The following is a 24,720-nucleotide window of genomic DNA, read 5'->3' as shown; positions in this document are numbered from 1 at the left end:
GCCAATCACTTCTTCAGGGTTCATTCAAAATGTTGTCATTGTTCACCAACTTATTAAAAATCCATTCAGTTACCCTGGATCACAACTGCTCTTCACATACATCTGGTGCCCAGGCTGCTCCTCACCTGAGCCACTGTGCCATCTGCTGAAGCTGCCAGTCTGTCCATGTCCTAGCTCACTTACTCATACAATTACAGCTGGACCACCTACGCTGACTTCCTTGTACTAAAAGGACAAATATAAATTATTCTTTTTTGGGACATTCTGGTGCCTTTTTATGTCTGTCTTCTGCTGTTTAACTCTTCTTGGTGAAAGAGAGACAGGGGAGAGAGAAGCTTTCTCATCAATGACACTGCACTTAATCCTGTCCACGCAGAGGCCTGATCTTTGTGAGGTGCCGGCACTCCGTGCTGTGAGTCTTTGCACTTTAACCGAGTCAGAGTCATCTTTAACTTACAGACCCCACTTGTGACTTCCACTTTCACGATGAAAAGGACTTTCCAGTTAAATAAAAGAACAACTCCTCAATGCACAGAAAACATTACTGTTCTACGTGCTAGTCGTTCATAACATAAGGGCACATTTATGGGATTATGGCGCAGCAAGTCATCCTGCTGCCCCTCGCTGCGTCATAGGGAAAGGGCAGGAATGTGCCATATTTATTCAGTGCGGTGCATTCATGTCCTTTCCCCCACGCTGGTACCTCTTTGGCAGCCTTGTAGTATGCAGGCACCCTCACACCATGGTGCCAGGGTGCCTGTGCTTACACCATGGGGCACGAGTGCCTGTGCTTACACCATGGTGCCAGGGTGCCTGTGCTTACACCATGGTGCAGGGTGCCTGTGCTTACACCATGGTGCAAGGGTGCCTGTGTTGTAGTCAGGATTGTTTTTGTGCAGGAGGGGGCACCATCCTGCAGGGAAAACGATCCTGCCAGGTTTTTTCATCTTTCTGTGTGTACTGCAGAATACAGAACACATAGAAAGAGGACAAAATGAGGAGAAATAAAGACATTTCTCTTAGTTGCGCCTGTCCTGGGGAGGCATAAGGTTTTAGCACATGAACAAGTTCACAAGGCCTTGTAAATCTGGGGATGTGACAACATCCATGGAAATGCATAGGAAGACCCACTGCAACGCCTGTGGATCACCAACCCAGGGCAGAGTAGCGCAACGCAGCAACTGGCACTGCGTTGTGCTACTCCCAGATTTATGAGGCCACTCAAGCCACACAAAGTGGCTTTGCGTAGCTTCATAAATCTGGCTTAAAGCATTACGTCACACATGTACCACATTGTGTGGTGCGAACGTGATGCAATGCTCTTGTAAAAATGCTCCATAGTATGTTCCCCTGGGAGAGGTGTGGCACAGTGGCCAGAGTGGCTGACGCCAGAGCGCAGGGCTCACGGTTCGATCCCTGGGGGCAGCTCAGCATTATGTGACTGTGGGCAATAGCTCACTTAATCTCCCAGATGGCCCCCAGCACCTTAGGGGTGATTAGTTTGCTCTTTACAAATACCGTATTTAGGGGCGTATCAGCAACAACCAGCGATAATTATCGCTAAGCGCACTTAACGCTAGGATAATTATCGCCGGCTAGCGTGGATTTTTATCGCTGAGATAGCGTGCTATTAGCAACGCTTATCTCAAAAGCGATAAAAATCCTAGCGCTAACTGTGTGAGATTATCGCTGGAAAACCAGCGATATTCCCACGAAGTTTGGCGATAGCTTGCTGATAGGGCCTCACATACTTAGTCATGATATCCACCTTCCATAGGATATCATGGCTAAGTCAGTTTCAAAGCAGGCGTAAGGAAAGTAGCGATAACAGAGGTTATCGCTACTTTTCTTGTCGCTATGGCTTGATAATAGGAGAAATGTCGCTTAGCAGCATTTCTCCCGTTATCCTGGGGAGGAACGCCCACTTTGCATCTCATTAGAGATGCAAAGGTGTTCGTTAGAAATTCAGGCGCTAAGGCAAGGTTTCACGCGATAGCGTGACCTTGCTAATATAGGGATAAAATTATCGCCGCTTTTTGGCCGAAAACGACCGCAAAAAGCGGCGATAAATTTATATCGCCGCCTTGTAGATATGCCCCTTATATATTTATTGATACAGTATAAGCACTCACAGCCGTGCAAATAACTATAACCTGGCGTCATGTATGTGGACCATAAAAATGAATCAAACATGATTATATTTGCAGTGCTCAAAAGCACAATTGAATTTGCTTTCAACAAAATGAGAATTTTGAGATCAGAAGTTCTCTTCTGTCCTGAAACCGAGCGCACACTACTGTTAATTTTAACTGCGGACGCCCATGAGAACTGTAGTACTGACTTAACATGCTGCAGCCTGGTACAGCAAGAGCTTGTGTTTAAATCAAGCGCGCCATCTTGTGACAGTGTACGGTATTGCATATTTGAGAAGGCATCTCGAGCGGTTTCTTAAATACAGAAGAACATTGTTCCATCGTAAAACCGCACAGCAATGGCAAATCTGCCCTTCCAATATATTGTTTGCAGGTGTCATTACAACCAAAGAGAGGGAACACAAATGCAGGAGAGACCATGATAATCCTTTCCTCGAATTACATTATATAGGAAAATACATGGTATTCGATTAAACACGTGTTTGCATTTCTGTTTAAATTCAAGCCACCCTGGCATACTTTCAAGATATCAGACATCAGATTCCAATATGTCATAGCAAAGGAAAGTTCTATTTAGCGACTCTAAATTAGTTTTAAAAGAGTTTCATACAAAATGGATGATCTCTAGTCACTCATACAGCAGGCCTAACAGCCCTAAGGATGGGTGCTGAATATTATATGTGAGGGACCACCTACATGAGCAGATATGCCCCTGTGCTGCTCATGTCTACAAATGCCAGCACAAGTGATCAGGGAAGCCCATTTTAAACATGTGCTGGACACTTGCAAAAAGGAGTTTCCCAGCTACATGATGGCTTCACTGAGGATACAAATGTTTGGTACAAAACATCTCATACTGATAAACCCACACTGATTCTAGTGTTTGATTTACCAATACATACACCCAGAGAGCACCTTAGAGGGGCCTCTTGAAAATGTACCAGCTTCTGGTGTGCTCGCTGACTGGTTTCTTTACAGCCTGCCAACCGAGACACTGTTCAGACCTCCTAGAGTGTGAACCTTTTGCCCTCAGGAGACCAAAAACAAAAGCCTGTCTGGTAAGAGGGGGTCACACCCTCTCCCACAGGATGACCTGGTGATTATCCTTCCTAGGCCGGAAGCTTCAAAGAGCTGCCACCTTTGAAAACGAGCCTGGCTTCACTCACAGGAGAAGAAGTCGACCTCTTTTGGCTCCTCGACAGGTGGGAAAATTAGCTAGTTAGTTAGGCGTGCCACCACCAGGCTAGTACCACCTCTAAGGTGGGCTAAACTGAGGTGGACACAACTTTTCAGAAGTAACTAACTTTGTGATGGCATACTTAAGAATTCTGGAACCGGGTTATGCCCACTTCCCACAAAGCATAGTGACCCCAAGGGACAGTATCCCATTGGCTACTGCCCTACACTCCCCTAACACACATACATTCAGAATTTAGGGGAGTCTCTGTCACCAGAAAATCAAATCCTGCTGACCTGAAGAAAGAAGTCAGACATGAAGAGTTCCACAGAAAGAACAGAAGACCCAGAAACAGACTCTGTGACAACCCTGACGGCCTTGTCGTAAATAAAGTATTACGCACTCATAATTTCTATAATATCAATATGATCATGCATAAAGCAAGAGGCTGAGTCTGTGGTATCAGGTTCAAAAGGGCTTTATTCCAATAACTCGAGTTATAGGGAGAATAGTTCCATCACCACTAGGGATCAGGAAGGGTCTTCTGCTCAGAATATTCTCAAAATAATATTCTCAAACTTTATTCACAGAGTACAGTATATATACATTCAATATTATACGTAAGCAGGAGTGCTTCAGGCAGAGCAAGAGAGAATGAGATAAGAGCATGTGGGCGTGTAAGTAGGCGTGAAGGTGGGCGTCCATGTGGGCGTCCACGTGATGATCATTGGTGAATGTCATAGGTGGGTGGATACCTGGAGAGGGTTGCGTGATCAGCTGGAACTTTACTGGAACTTTGCCTTACTTGTGCTCAACTCGAGCATGACGTGTAATTGACGTGTGACTGGGGGAAGGCTGCTTGTGCAGTCGGGGAGTCTGGAAGAGAGGCCTTCAGTGTCAGGACGACCAGTATATCTTGTATTATCTGATATCTAAAGTCCGGAGCAGGGACTGATTTGTGACATAGGTTGCCCATCACCAAGAGCCAATGTGGCATCTATTTCTTCATTCACTGCGTAGGCCTTACATGGGGGCTATGGGCTTTTCACTGACGTGAGCTTTGCAATCAACAAAAAGAGACAGAAAGGCTCTCTCCTTTGCAGATGGGTTATGTTTATTCCTCCTTCTCCAGGCAGGAATGTGGTTCAGTAGGAGTAAGCAGATAACCGTGCTCAATACTGTCTCGGCACCTCGGACAGGGCCCCTTTGGCTGAGGCCCAAGTGTGCAAGGCCAAGGATACGCAGCTGCAGCTCTCAGAGCTCTCAGAGCGTCTGAGGCCTGAAACCTCTTTTCGGCTCTGGCTGAGCCAAAATAATGGGCTTTCATGAAAATGACACGAGTATAGAAAACATGATGCAAAACGTGTAGGCCTCAATGCAGATTTGTCGTTTCTCTCATGGGAGACTGGATGATGGCAGGCCACGTTTATAGTATAAGCATCATGATAGACAGGCCATGGAGGGGAAATGCATGGGATACATGCATGTGTACATAAATGACGGGGAACACACAGGGGACACATAGGCCTCATAATTTGTATTTCCTCATTCCCTCCTTGTCCCCTAGTGGACCCTTCATGTCACATCTATTCTCATGAGACAGTCAATCTGTGCTTGCAGCATTATTTTTCCATTTTCAATGCTTTGTAAATGGGGATGTGGAACACATGCAGTAGCACAAAAACCGCAAACCGCCGGGCCACACTGCAGACATAGACAACAACTGAATATCATTAGTAGTATTAATCCACAGACGGTCAACACTTTCCATCCCCATGCCGATATTACTCCCCAGAGCCAACTGGACCAAGTCCACGTGCCTGGGTCTTGATGTCTGCTTTGGGCAATCTTGTGGAGCCTTGTTATTGCTTTGTATACAGACGGTGCGTTATTACGGATGAAAACGCAACAGCTGGAGCCGATGATCCTACAAGCCCCGCCCCTATCCGCCAGGATGACGTCAAGAACAAGACGATTCTGAAGAACGATCATTCTCATAGCAGACTGTTCCTGGGTCAAGTTCCCCAGGGCTGATGCAGTCACATTTGCAACTGTTTCTAGAATCCTTGTTAACCTGCGGATAAGTTTACTATTCTGGACGGGACCTATGAAGAAAAAGAATCCTTTGTTGAAATCTGTATATTGCTCCCAAGCTGTCTCAGTCTGGTCAATGCCGGAGGCATCGAGCCCTCGTCTGTGTCTGATAAGTGCTAGTTGGAGATCTTGATGATAGTTCGATGGGGCCAAGAAAACGGGTGGTAAAAGAAATGATATATAGCACGTCCCACCCCAGTCTAAGGGCAGTTGCACATAGGCTGTCTGGCCACAAATAAAGTAGGTGTGTCGTGATGCTCTGAAATAGGACTTTCCTTTGTCTTTAAACACTATTATAGTATTACACTCGCTGTTCCCCAAATGTACTGAGCCTTCTTTTCTGACACACAAGTTCCCTTTTACTGGCAGGACTGTAATTGAGGATGGACCTAAATTGTGTATGGGCTTGACATTCAACACTATAAAGTCGAGGGTCGCATTTCCTTGCTGGTACTCTTCATTTTCTAGATCGGTACCTTTTCTTTGGGGAAGACCTTCTTCATCTGGGAAACATGCTTCATTCATGACTTTATTCAAGTTACCCCATACCCATTCGCCCCTACACTTCTTGTCTTGACATTCTTTGGCATCACCGTTGATGGATGTCATTAAGGCAAACCATGCTCCGCAAGAACCATTATGGGAGAATGGAAAAGGGAAAAGAGGTAACACTCCCTTCACCTTCTGATACGGGGGAAGTCGGCCACAGACCCAGCAGTCTGTAGCATTGCTAGTCTGATGTGAATGGTGCAGCATCTTAATAAAGGTATTGTTGCGTAAGGCAAGTCGATACGATAGCTCATGGGATGGCAGATCACTAAATGTGTGCTTTATGGTATCATTAGTGGAGGAGTGTAAGAGTGAGGCAATAGGAGGAAAAATAGCATGTAGTATTAAGCTGATACATATTATCGTGATGCACAGAAGAGATAGAAAAATCAAAGTCACTATACATCTACCACGTAATATTTTACAGTATTTGCTTTTCAACCTGCTCTTTTTATCATTATTATTGTCCGAGATCTTATGCAAGCCAGAATACATGTTCAACCGCTTCACCACCTAGTGGACTTAATTGATCAAACGGGTTCTGACTTTTTAGATCTAAGTTTAGCTTTGTACTCCTGCTGGGGAGTCTCCTCTAGTAAAGGGGGCTCAAAGTCTGAAAAGTTTGTGTCCTTTTTAAAAGAATCGTTATTCCCGAAGTAGCGTTTACAATGATGAAGATGAACCCATCCTTTCCGTCCTTCGACTTTAACAGCTGTCCTCGTGGTTAATAATACCAACTTTGGCGTCTTCCACCTCGGCTCAAGAGGACTCGTTCTATCAAAGTTGCTTATTAAAACATAATCCCCAGGAGCGATGGAGTGGTCCTTGACCTGGGTGTTGTCAGGGAAGGCGGCAGCAACCTGCGAACGACAAGAGAGTAGTGCAGACATCAAGGAAGCCAGGTAATCTGTCAGCATGTTACTATCAACATCAGTAATCTCTTTAGGCATTGGAGTGCCCCACATATTCGGTGGTCTACCAAAGACCACTTCATAGGGAGATAAGCCTGTTCTGGAATGGGCTACCATTCGCATGTAAAAGAGGGCAACCGGCAGGGCTACCATCCAATCTACACCTTTGTCTGCGCAAATCTTTGCTAGTTTTATCTTTAAAGTCTGATTGTGTCTTTCTACAAGGCCTGCTGCCTCAGGATGTCGTACGCAGTGGAACTTCCAGGTATATCCTAACAGGAGGGACACCTGTTTCATGAGTTCAGAGGAGAAAGGCTGACCGTTGTCGGAATATACGACACGCGGTAATCCATAACGTGGGAAAAACTCTCGCACCAACTGTCTGGCGGTAGTTACAGCAGTATAATCAGGGACTGGATAAGCTTCTAACCACCTTGTCAGCGAACATACTACTACCAGGACATATTTGTAACCTCTACATCTGTCCATTTGGATATAATCCATCTGGAGGACTTCAAAAGGGTGGTCGGGTGGATGGAATCCACCTTGTTCCATCGGAATGCCTTTACCTGGATTGAATTGGCAACAGATCATACATGTTCTGACCTTTTGTTTCGCTGCTGCACGCAGGTGCTTGTTGAACCATATATTCTGTAAGCTGTCTAGCATTGCTTTCTCTCCTAAGTGTGCAGGACTATGTGCGGTATTTATGATCACTTGTACCATCGAATCGGGAAGAAACCATGTTGCTTTGCCCTTAGTCATCCAACCCTGATCAGTCAGTAGCCCTCCTTGTTCCGACCATTTCTTTAATTCGTCTAGAGTAGCATGTGTCTGTATGTCTTGTACATCCCTGGAAGGATCCCTGACTGTCATGGCTTTGGTCATTGATGGTATCTGTGAGTTTGACATGTCTAGTGGGGTCTGAGCTGTCTGTTTAGCAGTTCGGTCTGCCAGATCATTGCCTTGAGAAATGGTATCTGTAGCTTTCGTATGTGCTTTGCATTTCAGGATAGCTATGGCTGTTGGTAAATGTATTGCTTCCAGAAGGGCTTGAATAAGGGGGCCATGCTGTATCTTGGCCCCGTGGGAGGTCAAGAAACCTCTTTCTCTCCATAGTACTCCGAAATCATGAACTACCCCAAATGCATATTGTGAATCGGTGTAAATGTTTACTCTCAAGTGCTTAGCTCTTATGCACGCTTGTGTCAGGGCGATGAGCTCTGCTGCTTGTGCTGACAGTATGTCTATTCTTTTAGTCTCTATGATTTCAGTAGCAGTGGTCACTGCATACGCTGCCACTAATTCTCCCGCCCCCGTCCTCATGCATGAGCCGTCAACATAGAGTGTTAGGTCAGGGTCTGGGAGTGCAACATCTGTCAAGTCTTGTCTTGGTTTAGTCACGGTATGTATCACTTCAACACAGTCATGTGGTGGCACGTTTTCTGTACTAGAAGGCAAAAGAGTAGCAGGATTCAGTATGTTGCATCGTCTGATCTCTATGTGTGGTTGAAATAACGTCAGCTCATAACCTGTCAGTCTCGCTACAGTCAGGTGTTGGGTTCGTGTCCGGTTCAAGAGAACCTCTACTGCGTGTGGTACTTGTACTGTCAGGGGGTGGCCCAGCACTATCGAGTCACTTTGTCTTATGGCTAAAGCCGTCGCTGCAACAGATTTTAGGCACGCAGGCAAAGCCTGGGCTACTGGGTCCAATGTACTAGAAAAATAAGCACAGGGCTTGTGTTTTCCTGCATGATCTTGTGTGAGGACAGATAGTGCTGTTCCATCCCGCTCTGTCACAAAAAGCATAAAAGATTTGTTGTAATCAGGGATCGCTAAAACTGGTGCTTGACATAAACCTCTTTTTAATTCTTCAAATGCCACAGTGTGTTCTTGTGTCCAAGGGAGGACATTAGTAGAGGCTGCCTCCTGTGTCGTCAACTGTATTAGGGGCTTGGCTATGTAAGCATACTGGGGGATCCACTGCCTGCAATATGAAGTGAGGCCAATGAATGCACGTACCTCCTTTTGTGTCTTGGGCTGTGAAAGGCCAGAAATCAATTGAATACGTTCTGGTGTCAGTCGCCTACCCTCCTTGGATAGCAAGTGCCCAAGGTATGCCACTTGCTGTTCACAGAATTGTAACTTCGAAGGGGACACTTTGTGCCCCTTGTCAGCCAGGAAGTGTAAAACCGTGAGTGATGCATCTTCACAGTCAGTTTCCGATCTTGCAGTGATGAGAATGTCATCTACGTACTGTATCAATGCTGTAGTGGTAGGCATATGAATACTGTCTAGTTGTCGTTTGAGTGCCTGACTGTAGATGCTAGGACTTTCTGTGAAGCCCTGTGGTGCTCTTATGAATCTGAAGCTGCGGCCTTTTAAACTGAAACCAAAAAGATATTGGCTGTCTGGATGTATTGGGATACTGAAAAATGCGTTCTTCAGATCGATAACTGTAAAGAACGTAGCCTCTGCATCAATAATGAAGAAATGTCCGGGACCACAGGGTACTGTGGCACTACACATTTGTTTAATTCTCGCAGGTCCACAACTAATCTATAGACAGGTGGTGCTTTGGGATCAGTTCGCTTAAGAATAGGAAGAACAGGTGAGTTGCATATGTTTGAATCAGTCTCCACCACCACCCCTTGTGCAATGAGTTCATCGATTATTTTCAGTAACCCTACTTCAGCCTCAGGTGGGATTTTGTATTGTCCAATCCGTGGCAACACTACTCCTTCTTTGAGGGTGACCTGGTGTGGTGTAATGTTCATGAAACCTACGTCAGTCGGGCCTTGTGCCCATAGGTGCTGTGGTACATTTTGGAGCCTGATGTCAAAATCTTTTATTACAAAATGTCCCTTGAAATCACGTAAATACAGTCGCACTCCTTCTGGCGAGCAACAGATAATTGCTCCCAGTTCCTTTAATGTCTTTATACCAAGTAAGTTTTCTGGACATGATTTAGTAAGCAGTAAGTCTGTTGTATGTATTAGTGGACCAACTCCTAAAGAGACTGGTTCTGAAACCTCATTAATAATAGGCTTTCCTGAAAAACCCAGGGATATGTTTTTTGAGCCCGAGAGGGGTGCCCCTGGAACCTCGGAATGACTGATGGTAGTTCTACTCGCCCCAGTGTCAATCAAAAACTTTTTATTTTGTCCTAGTAAACGTGCATGTACATAGGGACCCTCTTGGTCCACAGGAACTGGAATAAGAGGCAAGTCGAATTCCCTCTCTGGGCTGCTTCATGACTATGTTTGGTATTCTGGATAGTTAGTTTGAGCGTGCTCATACATTTGTGATGTGGCGTGGGCTGGTGCAGGTGCATGGACAGGCGGTGGCGGCGGTGGAAACGTATCTGATGTCTGATGTGTGTTATTTCCCTTGGGAGGATAAGGACGTGGCTTTGTTTTACCTATAGCTATATTGTGTTTCAGGACTGCACATTCATTTACGAAGTGGCCTGGCTTCTTGCAATAATTACAGGTCCCACTAGTTTGTTTCGTGCTATTCTTGTTCGTGTTTGTGGTAGTGTTTGCCGGTGTTGATTGGGCCACCAGCATCTTCATTTTTGTATCCTTCATGCGTCTCTTTTCCTGCTCGTGTTCTTCTCTAATTCTGTTCTGGTGGTATTGTAACATTTGTAACATCTGTGAAGGGCTGTTTGCTTGCCAAGTACTCTCAACCTTAAGTACCCTATACTTTACCTCTGGTAGGGAATTTTCTACTAGTTTGCTCACGAAAAGATGGGGATATGAATCGCTACCGGGCTTAAGGCCACTATTGATAGTAAAACATTTCTCAAACCTAGAGTAAAAATCGCTTGTGTCCTCGTCTGGTTTCTGTTTACAGGCTGAAATAGCATCCCAGTCTTCTTTTTTAGTAACTAATAATCTAGGCAAAACTTGTACAAGCAGTTCAGGTAAATCTTTAGCTCGGGGACCCAGACCAACCCCCGGGCCTCTTGCTTCTTCCTCTGTTTCCAACAGATCCCAGCTGATCTTATTCTCTCCCACCTCCCAGTCCTTTTCTTTCAGCTTCTCGTAAATACCAGCAGGCAATAGTACTTTCAATAACTTTAGGATGTCAGCATATGTATATTCTCCTAAGCGGAGAATGTCTTTTAGTTCTCGGTGAAAACCCCCCGGGTCTTTATCATGGGAGGGCAACATCTTTTTCATTTCCAGTATCTCTAATTTCGACAAGGGGGTGTAGACATACACCCGTTGCAGCACATTGTTTGCATTTTTTACAGGATGAACCTCTCGTAGGGGGTTCAACTTGTCGTATAACTGTTCCTTATCCTGTGGTGGAGCGGGAAGCAGGGACCTAGTCACGTATACTATATATTTGTGTCGCTGATCCAGGATGACATTAATCAATTCAGTACCCATGTTTTTCCACCTGTCTAGTATTATGTCGTCCAGCAACTTATACAATAGACCAGGACCAGAATATTGACTCTCATACAACGTAATCAAATGTTGGACCATGTAAACACCAGCTATGCGCTGTTCGTTTGGTGGGAGGCTCAAGAACGTCTGTGCTACGATATCATTATTGTATGTATCATATTGGGATACCCACAGGGTGGCTGACCGTGCTAATTCATTTTCGGTCGGGGTGAGGGGCTGATCGTTACCTAACCATTTATTCACCGCTTTTTCGGTGATTTGGAATAAACTTTCAAGGGAATATCTTTCTTTTATAGCCGTTCCCTGTTTACGGTGATTGAGGCCCTTGGGCCTCTCGAACCGTCGGGCATGGCCCACGTATAGTGATCTATCTTTGTCCCCTGCTTCATCATCAGATGATAACTCAGCCTTTTCGTTCGGTCCTGCTTTGTGTGAGGCTATTATTGCCTTTCGGATTTTGGTCAACATGTGGTCTGTCTGTCCTGATTTATCATGCTGACCGGCATCTATGCGATCACTCCAACCAATATAACAACGGTCTACGTCCCCGTCACCTTCATCTTTTTCCCTGATCAGACAGTTAATTAGGAAGCGAAGGATATATTTCCTAATAATTACTTTTCTATTTTGTATGGCTTCTGCTATGCACTCAGGACCTTCCCCTGTTCTTATGAATGTGTACATTTTCTTTAGGTGTTTATCCATATCTGGTAATTTTTCCAAATCTGCGACTGCTCGTCTAAGCCTTAGTGAAAACACGAGCATTCTGCCCTTTCCTGGATCTGGATCATATATACATTCGGAAATGTCTACTTTTACTGTCGGCCCCCCTCCTGATGCTGTCCCGGGTCCCTCCCCGCCGTCCTCGAGCTCCTGGAGCTGGGCTGGTGTTGGGGGTGCAGGGAAAGATCCGTCCACGTATGCTGGTGGGGATTCCTCTAGGTAGGTGTTAATAAACATTTCGGATGCTGTTGGTTTTATTTTTCGGGGTACTTGCGCTGGCACTCTAACGGGTCTTTCTACTGGGGCCACTCTTGCTAGTTCCTCTGAAAGGACGGGGTAAATACCAGCAACGACAGTATTTCTTTCTCTTTCAGTCTGCTCTCTTTTTACCCGTTCCCCTTCCTCCTGTAATTTCTTTTCTTTGGCTTTTTCAGACTCTCTGCTTTGTGGAACTCTTTCTCTGTTCTTCTATGTGACTCCTTGCGCCAAAACTCAATGGCATCCTTCTGAGCAGGTCTACATTTTCTCTTCCATAGCTCTTCCTCTACCTTCATGATGCATTCCGCATCCACGTTCCCGTGATAGGCCATCTATACTTTGTCTCTAAATCCTTCGTGTAATCCACCCATAGTTCTAAAAACTTCACGGCATCTAAACCATTGAGGAAATATGAATTTTTATGGTCAATTGTGTCCCCTATCTTAGACCCCAACGGCTCCATGTACATGCTACAAGTACATGTATGTTCCCTCCACTTCAAGCTATGAAGACGCAAATACAATTGTGTCCAACGTTAACATGTCCTCTTTCAGATCTGCCATGAATGGGTCAGATACTCCGTTCCTAAGTATGCTTTGCCACCGTCTTTATATGGTATACTTTTCACGTTTTCCAGCTCTGGCAAGGTAGGCCCTGAATTCTGCCATCGAGCCTTTTCCTGCTTCTGCCTCTGAATGCTCCAGCCTGGACCTGCATCTGTATCCATGAACTTTGTCCTACTCCCTGCGCGGCTAAACGGTGCCTGGCCCGGCCTGTTGCCTGCCAAAAACTGTATTCAGCCTTCAAGTTATCTGCTCCGCTCCTCATCCAATACATTCCTGTCTAGTAGTTTAGGTAAACATCCTTCCAGCTGCAGAGCCAAGGGCCCGGCCTTACTGTCTCTCTGCAAGTAATTCATAGCTTTCGTTTCCATGGTAGGCCCATGCCCCCTCGCATCTCATGTAGACACTTAGACGCTTGTACACGCACTAGCAGTCAGTATAGAATAGCCTCTGCCTGAGAGACCTTTCCTTCCAGATAATATAGTTCCTTAAACACAAGATATTAGATACGATTTGGGATTAGGTTGTTCTGACATCCCAGACTTCTGTCTCCTCATGTAGGGCTAAATGTCAAAGTCCCCTTCACCCTCTAGTTACACGTCAATCACACGTCATGCGGCTGCACGCGCATCTCTGCCATGTATTTCTGCTGACATTGCAGGATTCTTTTATGGATCCACCCACCTGTGACATCCTCTTAATGACGTTTCTAGTATACGCCTTTATGCACGCCTACTGTAACGCCTTTTTCATTACGTATGTGTATTCTTATCAGCTGTTACGCCTCCTGCATCTGTCTTTACTGTAATGCATTTATTATAAATATGACAACCTGTCAATAATGTATTGCCGATCCCTTCCTGAACCTTTGTGGTGACGGAACCCGATTGCCTGGTTCGAACCATAATTCGTTTGTAAGGAATAAATTCCCTTTTATAACCTCAAATACCACGGATTCTGCCTCTTATTTTTACTGAGTTATTCTTATTGAATTTTACCGCATAAATTAATTCTAGGTAATTTAAATTTACCACATAATTGGCGCCCGAATAGGGACACCTCTCACACCCCACGCGCCGGAGGTGCGTTGCAGACCCGGTCTCCTGCCACAGCCGGACGGACAACTACGCGTACCCGCAGGATTTCCTGTATCTCCCTCAGGCCAACGGGGGGCGACTGAGGCTGCGATCAACACCCAGACGAGGCGGTGAGGAGTGCGGAGAATCCCGACCAGAGCCTAGCTGAGAGAGCAAGATCCGAGGTATACAGAGGCCCACCAGATTCCGAAGTTCCGAAGTATCTAAGTCACGAGTCGAGTCCAGTCCAGTTTGGTCTAGTCCAGTCTAGACTTCCGAGGCCTTCTGTTCCGTTCCGTGCTTCCCGGTGAGTACCGTTGCTGGGGACGCATTTAGACGTGCACATTAGTTTGTGCCGGTCAAGACGGGTTTGGGTACACAGATCCGGTCTGCACTGTTTCAGCAGTGTATCTGTACTGTTTAGCAGTACATCCAGTATATCTAGTATTATGCAGTTAACTAGTTTTATTCTAATTATTATTGTTCATTCTAAAATGTTTTGATATGTTTTAAATGTCGTGGTATGAGTGATTGTTCGATTTTTATTACTGTGTTTATTGTATTAATTGTGTTCAAGTCCAAGTTTTAAAATTCAAGTAAGAATCAAGTAGCAAGGTTTAAGATGCCGTTATTTTCAAAGCTAAGACAGATAAAAACTAGAAAAGGGATACTCGAGGAAGCCGTTCCCATTCCACCTAGGGACACTCCAGGGTACTTTATGTACCATAAACATGGCCTAGATGCCGTATTATATCTTGATTTATGGGTGGACTACACCAAGGATTTAGCAGAGAGTCAGAGATGGCCCGCTGCTGGGACATGGGATGCAGATTGCATCATGAGAGTAGAAGAAGTATTATGGAAAAAGAAAGCCAGACAGTCACAGAAAGATGCCATTGAATTATGGCGTAAAGAATCGCATAGACGCGCAGAGAAAGCGATCAGAAAAGAAGAGAAAAGTAGAGAAGATTCAGAAAAAGCCCGAGAAAACATATTAATTGACGAAGGTATCCGAGTAAAAACAGAACAAGTAGACAGACAACGAAACACTCTTATGAATGGTATGTATCCTCTTCTGGCCGAGGGTTTGCCTAAGGCCACCCAGGAGGTACCAAGAGATCTGCCACCTCCATTACTCCCGATTAAAGTACATCCCAAGACCGCAAAGGACATTTTCCTTTCTTCCTATTTAGATGATGCAGCCCCCGAATATGCTAATGGTGCGCAGCCACGCGCACCACCTGTTGACAACGCTCAACCCCAAGATCATCTGCCCCCACCTCCGCAGCAACAAACGCCTCCTCACGTTCTAAACGTTCCACCTGTTTCTACAGTCCTTCCTGCATCTACACTCTCTACCCTACATCCAACAAATCCTTTTGGACTTGGCACCTCAGGAGGTGCGACAGGAGGTTTTTCCACGCCTCAGCCAGCACCTAGGTTGACGTATAGGGATTTAGCACACCAACGTACACCCCAAACAGCTAATCACAATATATTTAATGAGCCTCTTACAGATTGTAGATATGATCCAGTGCCCGGTAAACACGACAGAATGTTGCTATCATCAGTACGTTTACGACGAGTTTCGACCTATCTAATGACGCTACCGGGAATGATTGGTCATCTAGACAAAATATATCACTTTATCCAAACAGGGGAAGGTCCTGAAAGTATTGGCGAGGCCATGGAATACCAGAAAGTGGACATGCAAAAATTATTGTTACGCTTCTTCATAAACTGCTTGATCAGAAACAGAGATAGGCCTGAGGTAGATCCGGAGGAAATGCAAGTACTTACCAGATGGGGTCAGAATATAGCAGACGGAAAACATGATAAACAGAAGAGTATAGAAATTATGCACCGAAAGATCAGAAAAGAAGTAGAACGAATACATGAAAGAAGATTAGAGGCAGATAAAACTGAATCAGAGGGAGAGGAGGAGGAACAGTCAGAAATGACCACAGGACAATTAGAATTACCAGCTAGAGAAATGATAGCTTATGTAGGTAAAGGAAGATCTTTTAATAATGCAATACGTCCGATACGTCCAGAATGTAACAGAATTTTTCAAGCAGCTATCTCAAATCCAAGGACCCCTGAACACTTATTCCAGGCTACTGATAAATTACTTCGAGAACGAAGGGGGTACCATGTGCTCGATTCTATGGATGAACAAGAATTAGCCAGGTCAGCAGTACAATGGGCTGACAGTTCTGAAAAATACAGTGATGATGCGCTAGCACACACGTTTCTGAACCTCACACCAGGCGAACAGCGTTTAGCTGGTATATACATGATACAACACCTCCTTATATTGTATAAAAACGAACACTCCGATCCTGATCCCCTACCTGATATACTGATAGAATTACTCACGAATAAATGGAGAGGTATGGGTACCGATCTAATTAAGGTAATTCTAGAATACCGACACAGATATAGTGCCTTTTTGTGTCCAGAACATGATCCAGCTCCCTCCATGGAAAGAAAAACGTATTACATAGACAGACAGAATCCCTTACGCGAAGTACACCCAGTTAGAAATGATGATAATACTTTTAGACGCGTGTTCGTGTACACGCCCATAACTAAAATAGAACTATTGGAAATGAAAAAATTAGTGCCCAGCCATGACAAAGATCCAGCAGGTTTCCACCGTGAACTAAAGGACATGTTACTCATGGGTGATTATACCTATCCTGACATTATGAAAATATTGAAAGTATTATTGCCTGCCGGTATTTACGAGAAACTGAAAGAAAAAGAGTGGGAGGTGGGAGAACAAAAGATTGATTGGACAGCATTAGAAAACGAAGAAAATGCCCGAACTGCAGGCGTAGGGCTTGGGGACAAAACTAAAGCATTACCAGGATTATTAGTACAAGTATTGCCACGTTTATTAACTACGAAAAAGGAAGACTGGGGAGCAATCTCAGCCTGTAAACAGAAACCCGATGAAGACACTAGTGATTTCTATTCCCGATTTGAAAAATGTTTTGGTATTAATAGCGGCCTAAAAGCAAATAGCGAGTCATATCCACATCTCTTTGTAACAAAACTAGTCGAGAATTCCCTGCCACAGGTTAAAAACAGAGTATTGAAAGTTGAGAGCACTTGGCAAGCTAACACTCCGTCACAAATGTTACAAATGTTACAGTATCACCAGAATAGAATTAGAGAAGAACAAGAACACGAACAAAGACGTATGAAAGACACGAAAATGAAAATGCTCGTCGCCCAGTCAGTTCCAGCTGACGGTCATAAAAAGGGTGCGACACAGTCCAGTAATTCAGCGGTTCCTGTAAAAGGGACATGCAACTATTGTAAACAGCCAGGTCATTATATAAACGATTGTGCAGTTCTGAAACACAATATCTCTACGGGTAAAACCAAGGAGAGACCACGTCCACCTAGACAGGATCAGATCCAACAACAAGCACCTCAGCATGTACAGCCTATGCAAGCTGCACAACAGACCGTAGCGGTACCACCGTCACAGCCTATTGCCGCAACACAAAACACGACACATCAGATGTACCAGTATGCACAAAATGACTATCCAGATTATCAGCGATACACATGAAATAGCCTAGAGAGGGAAGTTGGCTTACCCCTTATTGAGGTTCCTGTAGATCAAGAGGGTCCTTATGTACAGAGTCAAGTATTAGGGAAAGACAGAAAGTTTTTACTTGATACAGGGGCAAGCAGAACAACTATAAGTCACGACGAAGTCCCAGGGGCACCCCTCTCAGGCTCACAAAATATTTCCCTTGGTTTTTCAGGAAAGCCTACTATTAACGAAGTATCGCAACCGCTTCCACTTACAGTTGGTCCGTTGACACGGACTACAGATTTATTTCTTACTAAATCATGTCCAGAAAACTTGTTAGGTAGAAAAACATTGAAAGCTCTAGGAGCTATAATATGTTGTTCTCCGGACGGAGTACGACTATTTTTGCGTGACTTTAAAGGTCACTACGTGTCAAGAGACATGGATCACCGGTTACAGAATCTACCTGCACATTTATGGGCACAAGGCCCCACTGATGTAGATTGTATGCACATTACACCATATCGAGTCACACTCAAAGCAGGAGTGGTATTACCACGAATGCGACAATACAAGTTACCTCCAGATGCTGTAGTGGCTTTACTGCAAATCATTGACGAGCTCATTGCACAAGGAGTGGTTGTGGAAACCGACTCCAATGTATGTAATTCTCCGATCATTCCGATTCTTAAACGAACTGATCCAAAAGCACCCCCAGTATATCGATTAGTTATTGATCTGCGCGAATTGAATAAATGCATTGTACCACAATATCCCGTGGTTCCAGATATCTCTTCATTACTGACAGCTATTGATTCAGAAGCAACGTTCTTCACTGTAATTGACCTCAAGAACGCCTTCTTTAGCGTCTCAATCGATCCGGAAAGCCAATATTTGTTCGGATTCAGTTTAAATGGACGAAGCTTTAAATTCGCACGCGCACCTCAAGGATTTACAGAAAGTCCCAGCATCTACAGCCAAGCACTGAAAAGACAACTTGACAGTATCCACATGCCTGTTAACACTGCACTGCTTCAGTATGTTGATGATCATGAAAAAGCATCACTGACGGTCTTATATTTTCTGGCCGACAAGGGACACAAGGTGTCCCCTTCGAAGCTGCAATTCTGTGCCCAGCAAGTTGTGTACCTTGGGCACTTGCTGTCCAAGGGGGGGAGACAGCTCACACCTGACCACATCCAGTTAATTGTAAACCTGCCACCACCCAAGACACAAAAGGAGGTACGGGCCTTCATAGGCCTCACTTCGTACTGTAGGCAGTGGATCCCCCAATACGCATTTCTAGCAAAACCACTCATTCAGTTGACAACCCAGGAGGCAGCGACATCGACTGTCCTCCCTTGGACTCCAGAACATACACAAGCTTTTGAAGACTTAAAGAAAGCCTTATGCCAAGCACCTGTTTTAGCGACACCATGTTACAGTAAGCCTTTTACACTTTTTGTTACAGAACGTGAAGGTACTGCCTTGTCAGTACTCCCTCAGGAACAAGCAGGATCACACAAGCCGTGTGCTTACTTTTCTAGCACGTTAGATCCCGTAGCTCAGGCTCTTCCTGCGTGCCTGAAATCAGTCGCAGCGACAGCTTTAGCGATCAGACAAAGCGATTCCATAGTATTAGGACATCAATTGACAGTACAAGTACCACACGCAGTAGAGGTTCTCTTGAACCGGACACAAACACAACACTTGACTATAGCACGACTGACGGGTTATGAACTAACATTGTTCCAGCCACACATAGAAATCAGACATTGTAGTACATTAAATCCTGCCACACTTTTGCCATTAAGTGGAACAGACCCATTGGCACATGATTGTATTGAAGTCATTACTATTACGACGAAACCCAGACAAGACTTGACAGACATTCCATTATCAGACCCAGACCTAACACTTTATGTGGATGGGTCATGCATGAGAACAAGTACAGGAGAATTAGTGGCCGCTTATGCAGTCACAACAGACACTGAAGTCATTGAAACGAATTGTATTAACACTTTGTCAGCTCAAGCAGCAGAGCTCATCGCTCTGACACAAGCCTGTATTCAAGCCAAAAATAAAAAAGTTAACATATATACAGATTCACGTTATGCATTCGGAGTTGTCCATGACTTCGGAGTCCTTTGGCGAGAGAGAGGTTATTTAACTTCTCATGGTGCGAACATTCAACACGTTCCCTCATTCAAGCTCTATTAGATGCAATACATCTACCTACTGCGATATCTATCATGAAGTGTAAGGCCCATACAAAAGTCACCGATATTATTTCCCAGGGTAACGACCTAGCAGACCGAACAGCTAAGCAAACAGCACAGAATAGGACTCATGCAACTGACTTGACAAAGACAATAGTTCCGACACACTGCATGACAGTTAAGGATCCCGCCCTTGATGTAATTGACATACAGACACATGCTACACCAGAGGAAATCAAGAAATGGACTGAACTAGGAGGGATCCAAACAGATCAGGGATGGATGACGAAGGGAAAATCTACATGGTTTCTCCCCGACTCAATGGTTCAAGTTATCATTAACACAATACATAGTCCAGCACATTTAGGAGAAAAAGCTATGTTAGACAGTATTCAAAACATTTGGTTTAATAAACACTTACGAGCTGCAGCCAAACAGAAAGTCCGTACTTGTATGATTTGTTGTCAGTTCAACCCAGGTAAAGGTGTACCTGTAGAGCAAGGTGGATTTCAACCTCCCGATCACCCTTTTGAAGTCCTCCAGATGGATTATATCCAGATGGAACGTTGTCGAGGATTTAAATATGTCCTCGTAGTCGTATGTGCTCTTTCCCGTTGGACAGAGGCATATCCCGTCTCAGATTACACTGCCCCGACTACTGCCAAACAGTTAGTTCGTGAATTCTTCCCACGGTATGGTTTGCCCCGTATCGTGTACTCAGATAACGGCCAGCCGTTCTCATCCGAGCTAATGAAACACATTTCACTCTTGTTAGGCTATCAATGGAAATTCCACTGTGTCCGACATCCCGAGGCAGCAGGTCTCGTGGAACGTCATAATCAGACTCTGAAAATTCGACTTTCTAAAATCTGCAGAGAGAAAGGTGTCGACTGGATAGTAGCCTTACCAGTTGCTCTCTTTTACATGAGAATGGTAGCACATTCTCGAACAGGGCTATCCCCGTACGAGGTGGTCTTCGGTAGGCCACCAAATATGTGGGGGACACCTATACCTCGTAAAATCACTGATGTTGATTGTAATATGCTGACAGATTACCTTGCTTCCTTGATGTCTGCACTACAATCTTGCCGTTCACAGGTAGCTGCAGCCTTTCCCGACAACACCGAGGTGAAGCCCCATGAAGTGGTTCCCGGAGACTTTGTCTCCATAAGAAATTTCGACAGGAGGAGCCCGTTGGAGCCTCGCTGGCAAACGCCAAAACTGGTACTTCTGACCACGAGGACAGCAGTGAAGGTCGAGGGTCGCAAGGGTTTGCTACACTCGAGCCATATCAAGAAATTTCATGGACTACCATCTGATTTGAACTCTCAGCCCTGCCCCCTTCCACAGACTGACTCAAAACTCCCCCTGGTTGAGAAAACCGAATCGCAAGAATACAAACTGAAACTAAGGTCTAGCAAGTCAGACAATTTGATTGTTTAAGTCCTCTCCAAGGTGAATCGGTTGAATTAGTCTCTGACATGTATCCTCTAGACCGAATTAGCGAGAGAAATAGACAGAAACAGCTCAAGAAACATGCATACTGTAAATCACTTCGTAGTCACTGTATAGTGACATTATTAATTATGTTTTTCCTAAGTTTTTTGATTATTGCTGCAAGTATACTGTTGCACATGTACTATCCTATTTCCAAGCGTGCTTACAATGTTACTGCCGAACATTCTTTTAGTGAATTACCTCCACATGAGTTGTCCTACAGATTTGCGCTGCGCAACAACACATTCATTAGTATGTTACATCATTCCCATCAGACCAGCAATGCTACAAATTGTTGGATATGTGGCCGACTCCCTCCCTATCAGAAATACAAAGGAGTTCTGCCTCTCTTTCCGTACCCGTTCACACACAATGGTTCCTGTGGAGCATGGCTTAGTTTGATTAATTCTTTAGATTCAAACACTGTAGTTTACCAGAGCAACTGGGTATGGGGAAACCTGAACTTAGTCTTGCTTAAAGCCTGTTACCCTAACAAGGAGGGACTTCCCAAAAGAACAGGAACTGATCTAGAAAATGAAGTATATGGATTAGGTAATTTTACACTTAACCTCATGATTCTGAATGTTGAATCCGAAGCTGCACCAGTCTTGCCCGCTATGTCAGTATTTCCAGTTAGAGGTGAATTATGTGTAAGAAAGAATGGTTCAGTACACCTGGGTCATAGTAAATGTACTACTGTGATCGAATTCAGTGATCAAGGCAAGTCTACATCTAGAGCTTCTCGTCATTCCTACTTCATATGTGGTCATACCGCATATATACGTTTACCTCTAGATTGGGATGGTACCTGTTACATTGCATTCCTTCTGCCACCTGTTTTCCTAGCCCCTCCTGATTATCATAGAAATACTCATCTAGTACACAATAGACCTCAGAGAGATATCCCGATTGTTGACTACACTGAAACAGCATGGGAACAATATACAGACTTCAATAAAGGTCTCTTTCCTTACATAGGTGTTGTCTCAAATAGTAAACTGATACGTAGATTAACCAGAACCCTTGAAGCAGTAGTGAATGAAACTACCTCTGCCCTAGGCAACTTAACAGAGGAGCAGTCTGCGATGCGGATTGTTGTTCTCCAAAATCGTCTTGTCCCTGACGTCATCCTAGCCGATAGGGGCGGAGCCTGTAGGGTCATCGGATCAAGTTGCTGTGTTTTCATTCCAGAAAACGCGCCATCCGTATATAAAGCCATAACTCGTCTTCACAAGATTGCAAGCCAGATACATCAGAATCCAGGCACCTGGACATGGTCCGGTTGGTTCTGGAGCGTGTTGTCAGCCTGGGGATGGAAAGTCCTATCCTTCCTAGGTATTGGCCTTCTCATAATATTCAGTTGTTGCCTGTGTCTACAATGTGGACCAGCGATTTGCGGCCTGTGTGCCACATCATGTATTTCACGTTCAAGTTCTCATTCAAAATTCCGGAAGAAGAAAGGAGAGCAAATGATGTTACATGAACAGATTGATGGATTCCTGAAGATCGATATTTCATGAAGGGTCCGTAGGGGACAAGGAGGGAATGAGGAAATATGAATTTTTATGGTCAATTGTGTCCCCTATCTTAGACCCCAACGGCTCCATGTACATGCTACAAGTACATGTATGTTCCCTCCACTTCAAGCTATGAAGACGCAAATACAATTGTGTCCAACGTTAACATGTCCTCTTTCAGATCTGCCATGAATGGGTCAGATACTCCGTTCCTAAGTATGCTTTGCCACCGTCTTTATATGGTATACTTTTCACGTTTTCCAGCTCTGGCAAGCTAGGCCCTGAATTCTGCCATCGAGCCTTTTCCTGCTTCTGCCTCTGAATGCTCCAGCCTGGACCTGCATCTGTATCCATGAACTTTGTCCTACTCCCTGCGCGGCTAAACGGTGCCTGGCCCGGCCTGTTGCCTGCCAAAAACTGTATTCAGCCTTCAAGTTATCTGCTCCGCTCCTCATCCAATACATTCCTGTCTAGTAGTTTAGGTAAACATCCTTCCAGCTGCAGAGCCAAGGGCCCGGCCTTACTGTCTCCGTGCAAGTAATTCATAGCTTTCGTTTCCATGGTAGGCCCATGCCCCCTCGCATCTCATGTAGACACTTAGACGCTTGTACACGCACTAGCAGTCAGTATAGAATAGCCTCTGCCTGAGAGACCTTTCCTTCCAGATAATATAGTTCCTTAAACACAAGATATTAGATACGATTTGGGATTAGGTTGTTCTGACATCCCAGACTTCTGTCTCCTCATGTAGGGCTAAATGTCAAAGTCCCCTTCACCCTCTAGTTACACGTCAATCACACGTCATGCGGCTGCACGCGCATCTCTGCCATGTATTTCTGCTGACATTGCAGGATTCTTTTATGGATCCACCCACCTGTGACATCCTCTTAATGACGTTTCTAGTATACGCCTTTATGCACGCCTACTGTAACGCCTTTTTCATTACGTATGTGTATTCTTATCAGCTGTTACGCCTCCTGCATCTGTCTTTACTGTAATGCAATTATTATAAATATGACAACCTGTCAATAATGTATTGCCGATCCCTTCCTGAACCTTCGTGGTGACGGAACCCGATTGCCTGGTTCGAACCATAATTCCTTTGTAAGGAATAAATTCCCTTTTATAACCTCAAATACCACGGATTCTGCCTCTTGTTTTTACTGAGTTATTCTTATTGAATTTTACCGCATAAATTAAGTCTAGGTAATTTAAATTTACCACACCATGATTACAGTACATGAAATGTCCAGGTGTGTCTCTAGGCGGAATGTTAACTGGTTCCTCTAGTACACCTTTTCTGGTACATATCTTACGCAGTTTTGAAAACAATGGCATGTTGGAATGTAACCGATAACAAAAATCACAATGAACCAAGAACAAAAATCACAATGAAACTAACTTACATAAAAACCTGACACATTCAAACCTAACTGAACCTGACTAAGACAATAACATTCATACAGTTAAATCGGTGCACCTGAAAACTTGACTTTAATACTTGATGCATGCTCTTTAATACTTGAAAACATACCGGTCTCACAAGTGAGACACGTCTTTACCGTGTTCATTAAATGAACCCGTCTTTATGCAACCCCCATGAAAAACTCACCGGGAAGCAGAACTTGAAGGCCTCAGACACTTGACGCTGAGCAGGGAATGGCGTATCTTTGGTGGATCTCTAGAAACCTCGGACACAGCTCTCTCGCAGGTGGGCTCTGGGTTGGGACGATCCGCAATCCTCACCGCCTCATATGGATGCCTGGTCGCAGTCCTCCTCCTTCGGTGGCCTGAGGGAGTTGGCGGGAAAACCCGCGACGTGCGCACTTGAAGTCCGTCACGGCTGTGGAAGGGGGCAAAACTGGACCTTCATCTCCGGCGCGTGGGGAAGGAGATTCGTCCCTATTCGGGCACCATTAAATGTCGTAAATAAAGTATTACGCACTCATAATTTCTATAATATCAATATGATCATGCATAAAGCAAGAGGCTGAGTCTGTGGTATCAGG

General features: G+C 44.7%; 1 long non-coding RNA gene across 2 annotated transcripts in view; it reads right to left on the bottom strand.

The window, feature by feature from the left end:
- LOC146808861 (uncharacterized) overlaps positions 1–24,720 on the bottom strand; it is a 62,664-nt gene that overhangs the window by 10,050 nt on the left and 27,894 nt on the right. The window contains exon 2 of one of the 2 annotated variants that reach the window (XR_014965498.1): positions 24,324–24,613. The exons of the other annotated variant lie outside the window; for it this stretch is intronic. This is a non-coding gene — a long non-coding RNA (uncharacterized LOC146808861). The remainder of the gene's footprint in view (positions 1–24,323; positions 24,614–24,720) is intronic. 2 annotated transcript variants of the gene reach the window in all.

Source organism: Triturus cristatus, chromosome 7, assembly GCF_964204655.1.
Source record: "Triturus cristatus chromosome 7, aTriCri1.1, whole genome shotgun sequence".
Taxonomy (NCBI): Eukaryota; Metazoa; Chordata; class Amphibia; order Caudata; family Salamandridae; genus Triturus; species Triturus cristatus.
Note: the sequence above shows the minus strand (reverse complement) of the source record. Positions and strands in the feature narration are given on the sequence as shown.